General features: G+C 34.1%; 1 long non-coding RNA gene across 2 annotated transcripts; it reads left to right on the forward strand.

Annotated features, from left to right (window-relative positions):
- Positions 1-2,302: 2,302 nt before the first annotated feature.
- On the forward strand, positions 2,303-8,917 carry LOC111240892. 2 transcript variants are annotated; one of them, XR_002666518.1, is made up of 3 exons: positions 2,303-2,481; positions 2,581-2,954; positions 8,689-8,917. It is a non-coding gene; the product is annotated as an uncharacterized LOC111240892 (long non-coding RNA). The 2 variants fall into 2 exon arrangements; XR_002666519.1 differs by having other exon boundaries at positions 2,581-2,924.
- The last annotated feature ends 3,965 nt before the right edge of the window (positions 8,918-12,882 follow it).

Consider the following 12,882-nt stretch of genomic DNA (forward strand, 5'->3'; position numbering starts at 1 on the left):
CACTTTGAACAGTTTTTGCAAAAGGTAGGACTTAAGTGAACTTTTGAAGAAAGGAGGGACCACTTTGAACAGTTTTTGCAAAAGGTAGGACTTAAGTGAACTTTTGAAAAAAGGAGGGACCACTTTGAACAGTTTTTGCAAAAGGTAGGACTTAAGTGAACTTTTGAAGAAAGAGGGACCACTTTGAACAAACCCTCCCAAAGGAGGGACCAAAATAGGTATTAAACCTAAATAATATTAGGCATAAACTTCCGTAAGTCCTACGTATTATATGCAAACATATAAAATCTATATTATATTAATATTAAAATACGAAACTCCTTCTTTCTTATATATACTATAATAATATATTATGTTAACTTAAGTACATTTTTGTCTGCACCAAATCCGTTAAAGCCTTTCCAATATTAAATTTTCTAAAAGCTAACTCCCTGACACTTCCACTTAAACACTAAAATTCCTTCTCTTCTTTTTAACTCCAGAAACATAAACTTCTTTTGTTTTCTTTTTCCTAAATCACAAATTCGTGTAAACCTCTCTTACATTATTTTCGTAAACTAAAAATAAAGTTACCTTCTTCCTTTCTTCGTAACTCATCATCTCATTCAACCCATAAAACCCATTTTCACGCCCATGCCAATACGCACATTTACCCCATTCTCTATCTCTCTTCTCATCCATAGCTGACACTCCTCCTGCATTTAAACATCCATTGTCTTCTTTCTTTATCACTTATCCTCCAACCCCACTCCTCAGACACATCATACCATGATGCACTACCCTTACCTTCGTGCTCTTCAACCACAACTCTTCAAAGAGTAACTACAATATCTCAATTTAAAATTAATAAAATCTGATTTTATATTCCTCGGTTTTTCATCTAATAATCATTCTGAAAACCTAAAAGCATCAATTCAACAATATCACATTCAATTTCAATTTTAGTCAGCAACTCAATTCAAAACAGATAAAATTCATCACCATGCCAATTTACAGATTTATACCTTTCATCAGTTTCATAGTCTCAATTTGGACATCTAATAAAATTAAAAATTGCAGGGCAGTTTCACAAACACATCAATTCAACATTTAACATGTAGTTATTTTACAAAATAAATTCCTAAAAATGGTAACGCAGGACAGCTCACAAGAAAACCCCCAAACAGTACCTCACCGCGGTGACTCGACAGAATCCTACAGATCACCAAAATTATGATAACACAGCTCTTAGATCTAGAATATAATATAAATCAAAAAAGAAGGTTCTAACTTCCTGAAATCCATAAAACCCCAAATCCTAGGTTTCAAAAATAGTGGAGATAACAGAAAAATAACTTATCAGGAGAAAACAGAGAAGGCGATCGATAAAAATAAAACTCTCTATGTCGCAAATGCTTGGGTAGCACCTAACTCAGAATCCTACTGTTCAGTAATCTAGAAATGTAGAGAGAAGCCAAAGCAACTTTAAGAATATGGATTTCTAGAGACAGAGATTTTTAGTAAAAAAAAAAATGAATCTAATTTTTGAGAAATATCTCATAAGGCTATGTTGTCCTTAAGTTATGGGCCTAGTTGTCTTAACATAAGGTCCATTAATCTTATATTCTTTTTAAGGCCTCACAACTTGAGTGTCATTTAATCTAACCATTTGTGTTCCTAGAACCTGATCTTTGTTCCTGATCTAATTTTCCATTTTTCGTTCTTCCCAAACTAACTNTCTTCTGTATGTCCACAACTACTCGTTAAGTCTCTCCACCACCAAGATTCCAAATCCAACTTTTTCTATTCCCATCCTCTACTCTCCATTTTCCTAATAGGGCCATGTTATATAGCCTTATATTTAATCCCTAAACCACCCTCTTCCTTACTTTGACATAATTTTTTCTCCACCTTTTTTGTGTTCATTCATTTTATCTAACTCGGTTATTTTCTTAATGATATTCTACATTGTGGGTATCTAGGTATCTGAAGACTTCCCTGTTCCAGACTTTTAGGTCTTGTTTTAAAGTACTGATTTTTACTGTTGGAAACGTGGCTATAATAATTCATATGCCTACATAAATAAGTTGTGTTATAAGTAGATAAAGTACACTAACAAAACTATCAATAACTATAAAAGGAAGATAATTGAATTTTAGAAAAAAATTTAAGACAAGTAAAAGAAGTAACATGGGAGTGTGGTAACGGTGCAGCTCGAGTCCAGATAGAATTAATTTTATATTCATAATTGCTTTCTGGAATTTATTGAGAAAGATGCTCAATTATAGTAGTACAAACATGGTGAAGCGATGTTGATAGGTGCCTTCAATAAATTTATCTTTCCGTGCATTTCAACTCAAATCACTGTTTCCTTATTTCTATCAATTCAGAAAGCAGCGCGTCGATAATTTCTTATTCAAGTGGTGTTCTGTGCATTCGGTGTCAATCAACGTTGAAATCGTACCAGCACTTCATTCACATGAATTGAAGCAGAATTGCGGTGTAAGCATCGGAAACCATTCAATCGATCAAAATTTGATGACGCAATCTTGTTCTATTCAGTACTAATTCAATTATTTTTTCATTGTATTGATTCAACAGGATTCGTTTATTTGATTCGTTGCAGCTTATTGGCAGGTGAAGAAAATGGAGATTAGAAGTGCATGAATTTGATTCGTTGATTTATTCATACTGACTCGAACCGTTGATGTTCGACTACGGTGTAGTTAAATCAATTCCAATTGCTAACTCCATTTCAATTTACTGAACAATTATCGGTGGTCGGTTTAATTCGTTGAAGCGCCATACATATGCAGAAGCTTTTTTTCAGTCGTTTAGCTTTATTCAAATCAACCTCCTTTGATTTTTGGAGACTGAGCGGACGCGTTTGGTGCCTTTTGATTGACATTCACGTGAAGCGGTGGAAGCAAATTTCAAGGCAGCAGGTGAGATAGCAATTTTGATAAAAAAAGCAGGTGAGACTTTGATTGAATCAATAAATCAACATTCTCATCATAAGTCTCAGATTTTATAACAGCAAATTAAATTTGTGATAAGCTTCATTTTATAAATTTTAGTGTCGATTGCATATTATTTATCAACTTTACGTCAAAAATGTTATTAAAAATTATATTAATAACAAAATTATGTAATATCAAAATGTTTATTTATAAAATTAAACCTTATAAACGTAGTAACCTAGATCATACTGGAAGCCTCCGGACTTCCTGCTATTCTTTACCACATCGTTCAATCCTCTCTACATGAGAAGAAAGTCCATTGGAGCATCAGGAAGACCCCCAAGACTGAGCTCCTACTTTCATTCTAAAACACTAGGAATCTCACCGAGAAATCTTACATTTGAACCACCACCAAATACCTTAAAATCATGTTTCTTCCTTTCCCAAGTTACATACCTTTAAACCAAAATTCACCATTATATTCCTTCCAACCATACACGTTATACATATACAACTTATACATACTCAGACATTACATATTTTCACAGAAATATCACTTATTAACACAAATTTCTTTATAGCATATTATTACCAACACTTACGTAATTTAAAAAGCTTAGAAACCCTTACCAATGGCTCCGGGAGGGTCAAAAACCCCCAAAACGAACTAAAGAACGTCCAAAACGGACATACGAAACTCCAAAAAAATAAAAACATAAAAAATACTCAATCTCCCACACTTAATTCGCTCAGCACACCTCCCTATGCGCTCAACGAATTTTGTCTGTAGGGAAAGCTAAATTCTGTAGATTTTTACAACCCAACACCCCAAAATTCGTCCTAGACCTCTTCCCTAACTTCTAAGACCCCTAATTTGTGATATGGACTCATTTAATCGTGTCTAAATGGATTTTACACATTCCTATAGTGATTTTTGAAGGGATTTAGGCTTGTATCTATCTCTAATTTACCAATTTCTAGGACTTCGGGACTTTGTTTCTCACTTACCAATTCTAGCAAGTTTTGGCTCAGTTATGTGCTTAACAAGTTTAATAGACTCACCCATACTGCCTGAACAGACCAACTATACCCAGAACCCCAAAGACTCAAAATCGCTCCCTCACTCCCTTTAACTCGACCCATAATGGTTCCTGTTTGCCAAATTATCTAGTTGGACTACATCACAATGAGACACTTCCCCCCCCCCCCAAACACTCCCTTATTACCCAATTGGTCACTGTTGAGTGTTTAGATGTCTGACGCATCAGACTCACCTTCGACGCCAACAAATATGACTAGTCACAACGTATTGGACCAGGCCAAGGCCGCTCTATGTTAGGGATGTGCCAGATCAGGTTTTTAAGTCCCCTCTAGCCTCCAAATGTACAGTTCAATGCCTCAATTCCTTTCAACCTAGTTAAAACAATATTCCAAAGAGTCATAGTACCATCAAAACCACAACACAGGAGGATTTTCAGCCAAGACATTTTCAACATACCAAATCCCAACACTTAGAGTCATTCAAAACATAATACAAACAACATATTACCAATTCATATATTAATACTTTTCATCAGTTTCACAGTTCAGAACAAACTCAACAGATACGTAAAACTTTTATCAATGCACCAGTTCAGTGACAAAGTACAAACTATTTAAGTACAGTAACATAGTATACAAGCCCAATAACATGCACATTTCATAATTTAACATACCATCATATTACACAAATAAATTAGGTTATATAATCAGCTCCCTTTACCTAGATTCCAAGCATAGCTAATTTAGGAATCCCTAACAGTACCTCTACACAGAGGCAAACCCACAGTACTTATAATACACCAAGATGGCGTAGAGTAAAGCTCTTTAGAACTTGATTGGGCAGAAAACATGAAGAGGAACAATTACTAGACACATACAACCCACAAAGTTGCATTCCCCAGTTACAGGAACAGTGAAAGAAAAAGGGGATATCCACTTACCAGGCAAATTGAAGAAATGTTCGGTTCAAATCAAAGCTTTCTGCACCAAGAGCGATTTGGCAGCATCAAATCAAGATTTGAACAGTCCAAAGTTCTACTAGAATTTTAGAGAGAAGTCAGAGAAAATGTTAGGGAAGGGTTCTAGAGAGAGAGTGGAAAATCTGAAAAATGAGAAATCTAATTCACTGAGAGACCCCTTTCCAAGATTCAGACACTCTTAATCTGATGGACCTGACTGCCCCTAACTATAAGGCCCAATGGTTTAAAAAAAAGGCTTAATACTGCTTTTGGTCCCTAGTTTGGGAGGGTTTGTTCAATATGGTCCTACCTTTTTTTTTTTCATAACAATTAATCCTACCTTTTGAAAAAACTGTTCAATTGAGTCCTTTTTGTTCATAGTGGTCTCATATTCAAGTTTAAATTGTTTATTATAGTCCTTATTGTATACGATGATGACATGATTTTTAACATAACCTTATGTCAAGACTGTTAAAATAACATTTGCATAGGTGAATGCATGAAAGAACTTATTGACGTCATAACCAGCACCGTTAAAAAATTGACGTCATAACCAAAAAGGAGTCAATTGAACAGTTTTTTAAAAAAGTGGAATCAATTGTTACTAAAAAAAGGTAGGACCATATTGAACAAAACCTCCCAAACTAGGGACCAAAAGCGGTATTAAGCCAAAAAAAAATTTGGGCCCTTATAATTATAAAAGTAATATTCAGCTAATGTAAAATAATTGTCGTCGATTGTTACTTGCCCAAAATTGGTTTAGTTATCATTTTTATTACGTTGAGAAATAGTGTGAATAATTTAGATGGATTTGATAATAAAGTTTTTTTTCTGAAATAAATTTTATATCTTCTAATCCTGAATAATCTCTCACGGGTAGTAGTTACCTATCCTTTTGAAATCGATTTCAATCTCTTCTCTTCTTTTTCTTTATTTTCTTTGTCACCTACAAATGACCTTCGCATAAGAATAATATTATAAAATATTTTTTGTCCCTCACAAATCTCCTCCAAAGTGACAAGATAATATCACAAACTTCTCCTGCAAACCGATATTTTCCCTTACAGTCAAATCCTTAAATGTAAAAGTCAAATTCACTCAAATATCTATCATCTATTCTTACTAAATCTGGACAAGGATATCAATTATAATAATTAGTTTTAAATTGTAATAATTAGTATATTTACTTTCCCTTTATTTCTCACCATTAATTTCTCACCATTTCACTACCTTAGACCTCCATTTTAGACCAAATAACCTAACACCAAGGCTAACTGTTGGGCAAATCGGCAAGTGTACCGAGTCGCACAAGTAATATAAAATGGTAAGACCAAGTATCGTATCCCAGAGGACTCTTGACGTTGATTAGTTGTGTGAAAACAAGATTAATTAAGACTGAAAATAAAAGAGATCATGGATTTGTGTTTCAAAAAGAATAAAATAAAACAAAGTAAAATTGATCAATGGCAAAAGAGCACAAATGTGAATTGAGGTTGATTTTTATGAGATGAGTATGTTGTTGGGGTTAGACTTCACCAAGTTTCCTCTCATGTATATAAGAATTCTTCTTTTGCTATTAATGCCAACGTCCCTCACTAAAATACTTAAACCCGATGTCTCTGTAAATAAGCATGTCCTTAATTACCAGTTCATGCAATTCCTAGCGTTCCTGGTAAAAAGATGTGAAGATCAAGAGGTTAAGACGACTAAGGCTCATATCCTCATGTTTGAGCAATATGACCCTTAGGAGTAATTTAACAAGGACCTGAATTGCAAGGAACCTGTGAACACTCATGCAAATAACAGATCATGCTATTGTATAAGCAAGCAATAAGAACAAATAAATTACTCTAACAATTAATGGAAAAATCATATGAAATTAAGGATCAATTCAAATACATGAGAGTTTACAAGGTTACATCATTCCCCAACAACAAATAGAAATTAGTTCCCTATAGACATGGGGGAACCTATGAACAATGGAAGAAAGAAAGAGAGAATGGAAGACTAAGAATTGGCTAAGAGTGTATTGTTATGCTTTTCTCTGCCAGGGATGCTAAACCTAGAGTCCCAGGGTCCTTTAAATAGTGTCAGAAGTGTCCCAGAGTGTGGCCTGGTCCAAAAGAATCAAATCAGAGTAGAATCAGGGCCCGATCCACGTCAATTCTCGCTCAAGCGTCGTAGGGAGCTCGCCCGGGCATGAATCAAGGGTTCTGTAAGGCTTGGGCACCAGTTTTCAATGCCTTAGAGAATTACATCATAGAGCAGCCCTGGCCTGGTCCAGTCAGTTGTGACTAGTCATATGTGTTGGCATCCAAGGTGAGTTTGATGCGTTCAGACATTTGTGTCCTCTCCGGTGACCAATTAGGGTAAAGTAAGATCTCTACTATGATGAAAATTAGAGAAGTAGTTTACCAAATAAGAACCATTTTGGATGTTTGATGGGTAGTGAAGGAGTGATTTTGAGACTTTAGGGTATTGAGTGCATTTGGTTTGTTTGGGCAGTTTAGACAAGTCAGTTCTGACTTGTTAGGCAGATAAAATTGAACTAAAACACATTAGGATGCGATGTTTTGAAGTTAAATTCAAGCCTAAACAACTTTGGAATCACTGTATAATTGGTAAAATCCATCTAGATAAGTTTAAATAGGTGTCTATCACAAATTTGGGGTGTTAGAAGTTAGTTGGGAGTGGTGCAGGAGTTAGAAAAGTATGATACACACACACACACACATATATATGTATATATATGTGTGTGTGTGTGTGTGTATATATATATATTATAAAATAATATGGAAATATAAGTTAGGAAAGCATGATATATATTATATTAATATAATAGGGATATATAGATGCATGGGAGTCCGTATGATATAAATTGTTATCATAATATTTATATATAAAAGAAAGTATGAGATATATTATATTAATATATTATATATAAGAGATGCAAGAGAGTAAATATGATAATAAAATATATTAAAATAATATTGTTTTATAGAAAATTAGTAGTAAAGATTACGTATGATATTAAATTTTACCTGTGGGGATGTATTATTTTACAAGAAATTGTAGAGTTTTGTAGTGTGATTGAGATAACATGACAATTTGAGATGATTGGAAGTGGTTGTGGAGCATGTTCTGTACATATGACTTGATCTTTAAAGCTTAAGCATGTGGTTTGATTATAATTCAAAGGTATATGAATTGGGAAAGAAATAAAGATGGTTTTAAGGTTATTGGTGGTGGTTTAATTGTAAAATCTCCTGGTGAGATTCTTAGTGTTTTAGAATGAAAGTAGGAGCTCAGTCTTAGGGGTCTTCCTGACGCTCCAATGGCCTTTCTTCTAAAGTAGAGAGGATTGGACCATGTGGTGAGGAGTAGCAGGAGATCTTAGTCTTGGAGGCTTCCATCATGCTCTAGGCGTGGAACAGACTAATCTCGTGAGTGTGGCAGGGCGGGGGAGCCCAGGGTAGGAGAGCCTAAGTATCACAAGCCACCACGGGTGCATGACTCGCCATAGCTTGACTATCATTATAAAGTCCGAACGAGTCAAGTCTATAATATAATATGCTAGGATCAGTGTCATATATTGCATTGTATGTATTTTACTTGAGTTAAATCTGATATGTATGTGTTGTTATAATTGTATGCTTTTTATATAATTAGCTCACCCTTGCAATTGTTTGTGTTTGTGCCATGTTTGCGTTTATTTCCTTTGCGATGATCATCCACTTGGATGGGAGCAGATGCCGAGGAAGATACTTTGGAAATAGCTCTTGATGGGGAAGGAAATGCTGCTGCCTAGTTCTCTAGGCTTTAATTCTCTTATCCTAGGATGTTTTGAAGAAACTTTATTATGTTCTAAGTTTTAAATTCTCTGTACTTTGAAGAGAGAAACTTTCATACTCCAGCTCTAAATTCTTGTACAGTTAAGGATGACTGTACTCCTAATTAATCTTGACAGCTTTCCTTTATTGTGCATGATGACGTCTTATTTACATATTTTTTTTCTATATAATTGGGACGTCACAAAAAGACGTAAATATTTATAGTTTTGGATTTTTCTTAAAATTAAGATTACATTACAAGAAAAATTAGTGCAAAATTAGTTGTTGGTAAATTAGATATTTTTAAATAATTTAAACAAACCGTATTTGTTATTTTTAAAACTATGAGACTTCTCCAAAAAAATTCTAAATATTTATAATAATCTAATTTACTTTTATTTAAAATATCTTTAAAGAATATTACATTATTAAAAATAAGATTTTATCAGTTAAACTTAAAATCTAATCAAATTCTATATAAAGAAATTTAGAACAAAAAAGAGAGAGTTTAGAAAATTTTTGGAACCTAATCACATTTTGTTCTCCATTCTTTTTTATTTTTATGTAATTTTTATATTTTATGTAATATTAAGGTTCTAAGTTGATTATGTTATAATTATTATGGATTTTGATATTACAATAAAATAAGTTCTTTGTTATTATATCATTATTTTTATTTATATCTTTTTTTCCAAATTATTATTTTTATATTATAGTTAATTGATAAAGTATTTTAATTTATTTACATATTTATTATATATGAGTTTGAATTAAGACTTTAATTTGATTTTATTTAAAAAAAATTATGTGATTGAACGAAATTTTATCATAAATTGAGATTTTTTAAGTTAATAAATTCAATAAAAATGAATGAAGAATTTATTCTAATTAATTAGTTTTAACTTATTAAGAGTTAATAAATATGATTAAGTCAATATAATTTAATTGAGACTATACTATTTGATTGAATTTATTATAACTAATCTAAGAAAATTTTTATTTTGATTAATACTGAGAATACTAATAAATTAATTGAAACATTATCTTAATTAATTTAAAACTTTAAGACAATAATTAATTAAACAATAATATTTCGATAACATGAATTTAATTTAAAAAAAACAATAATCATTATTATTGATTTTTATATCTTTTTTATTTTTTTCCAATTTATTTTCTTCTTTTGATTTATTATTTAATATTTAATTTTTTATTTATTTTATTTATCTTTACTTTTTTATATTATTTTTATTTTATTTGACTAATAATCTTGTATAGTTTTTCAAGAGCTTTTGATCGGAATAAATTTTGTACTTATTAAAAAACGACATTATTTTCTATTTTGTTGATTAGTATCTTAACAATATTGAGATTATTATAATTTAGTAATATTAGTTTGATTATATTAATGATAACAATATTGAGACAAACCTTTAATACTATACTACTAATAAATCTTGATTGGGAGGGAGACAACAATGATAAAAACATCAAGTTTAATCTCCATAAGATATTATTATCACTTGTAATAAAAAAATTAGGACCATTACTATGGTAAAAGGAGGAATTAGTTGCGAGATATTACCGAGGGCCTCCAGCCCCTCGGTAAATATATTTTACCGAGGACATTACTGAGAGCCAGAGGATCGTGGGTAAGTTCCTTACTCATTTAACCCACGACTTAGAGTTTCCCTCCACTCTTCGAGCCAAAATACCTCTTTGCTCTCGTCCCCTCCACGACTTCAGAACTCTCGTCCCCTTTCAGGTTTATTCCATCACACGGTGATTCCCCTTTGCTCCTCCAAAACCCTTACTCTTTGCTCCAAAACCTAATCTTGTTTTGGCCAAATTTCAGAAATTCTCGTTCTCCTCTGCCCAAAGCCCTAACCCTAAGGCGTTCTCTGTGGAGCTTCCATTGGTTTGTGCTTCCATTCTCTCGTCTACCTCTATCTTTTCGGTGGTATTGTGTGTCTGTTTGTTCTGTCTGGTCTCATCGAGGTTCGTTGTGCGTGTTGCAGGTGGGGTGGTGGTTCATGGCTGTGCGCGTGAGGCTTGTGTGCCGCAGGGGTGGTGGTTCGTGGCTGTACGCGTGAGGCTTGTGCGCCACAGGAGTGTGGAGGGATAATACAGCTAGAATCAGGTTAGTCTTGCATTTAAGGAGTTCTGCATTCTTCAATTCCTTTGCATTTCAAATAAACTCGAGGCTTGCGAATAATGCATTCTATATTTCTGTGTTAACTTCACCACTCAATAATGCACACCTGTTTCCATGTTTCTTTTTGGACTAATCAATATCTATCACAGATAAATTCTCAATTTAGAATTAATGAGCTGTAATTAGTTGAAAGTTAGATATATATATATATATATATATATATGATAAGGAACGCGGGGACCTGTTAATTATTTACACTGTTCTTCAATCTGTCATTGCAGTGGTCTATTTTATCTCATGACTTTTAACTTGTCTTCTTTTAGTTGTCACTTTTTTTTATTGTTTATCCTAGATAAAAGTAGACACAATTACTGTTTCTAACCTTCTTTTATGTTTTTCAATGTGTGTCAGTCGTCATATAAAATTCATCAATTCTTTTGTGTTTATTTTTTTCAAAGATGAGTGAGTTGTGTTGCACCATGCAAGGAGAGAGAGATGAATCTCACTGTGCATTTCATGTATGACCAGTTTTGGAAAGAAAGTTAAGAGAAGAATGGTAACATGATCTATGTAAATCTTTCAGATGACCCCACTTTGGCTGTCTCGCCAATCCTGCATAGAACATAATAAATAACTAAAAAACCATTCATGAAATATATATATAGTTTGAAATTTCTGACTGAGCAGAAACTTTTGAAAGAAGAGCAGTTCAAATGAACATCTAAATTGAGTGGATTTCATTTTGAAATCCAATATAACCTAGCAGAGAGAACACTGGCTGATGCATTATCCAGATTTGCTTATTTTGGTAGCATCTTTGTTTTGCAGCCCCAAGAACGGGAAGGTTGGGAAGAAGAGGTGAGAAAAGATAAGAAATTAAGTGGTATCATGACAAATTTGTTGTTAGACCCTAATGCTCATTGTTGTAATTAGAGAAGATTTATTTAGAATCTTCCTAATTAGAGAAAGTAGTCATACAATCTTTTATTTTATTTTGTTTCCTAGTTTCTCTATTTCCTTTTCTAGGAGAATTATATTGTTACAAATAGAGGATATGAGAATGTATTTTCAATCAATTCTAAATAATAAATTTCAATATTATTTTCAACTTGGTATCAGAGCTTCCGATCTTGGAACTCCATTCCGCTGCACAATCGTCGCCGCCGCTGTCCGACCACCGCCGTTGTTCGACCACCGCCGCTGCCGCCATCGCCGGTTGGGGTCGTTGATAGGGCAGAAAGGTGCGCCCAACTCCGACGACCATAACGCTGGAAGTCGCTCTGTCAGAGAAGCCGCCACGCGCCGCCACGCGCCACCACAGTCGCCGGCGCGTGTAGCCCACGCGCCTACCTCCGGCGAGACCCACTCGCCGGCGCCACCACAGACAGGGTCGCCGGAGTGTCCTGAGTCCATTCCTAGGGTTGGTGATGACTCGTTTGGACTGTATTTGAGCAGATCTGAGTTTTAAGTTTTGCTCCTTTTGTCCCGGCGAGACCCACTCGCCGTCACCGCCACAGAAGAGTCGCTGGAGACTCCTGAGTCTGTTTCTAGGGTTTGTGACAACCCATTTGACCTTTTCTTCAGTAGATCTGGTTGTTTAAGTTCTGCTCCTTTTTTTCTCAGTGTGACCCATACACCGTCATAGTCTTGGAGACTCCCGCGTTGCGTTCTACGAGATATCTGAAGTAAAAATTATTCCTTTGAAAGCAATGGATGAATCAATGAGTAAGTCCTCTGGATCATGCACTTTGTCCATAAAAGGTAAGATTTGCCTCAATACTGTGTCTCAAGGCATTTGGATTCTTGATTCGGGTGCAACTGATCATATGACACCTTTTAGTGTGTCCTTCGACTCATATGGTAAAAGAAATAAAGAACAACTTATTACAGTTGCGAATGGTCAGGGTATTCCTATATGCGGCTCTGGGAATATAATTTTGGACTCATCTATTGTATTG

Source organism: Vigna radiata, unplaced genomic scaffold (assembly GCF_000741045.1).
Source record: "Vigna radiata var. radiata cultivar VC1973A unplaced genomic scaffold, Vradiata_ver6 scaffold_146, whole genome shotgun sequence".
NCBI lineage: Eukaryota > Viridiplantae > Streptophyta > Magnoliopsida > Fabales > Fabaceae > Vigna > Vigna radiata.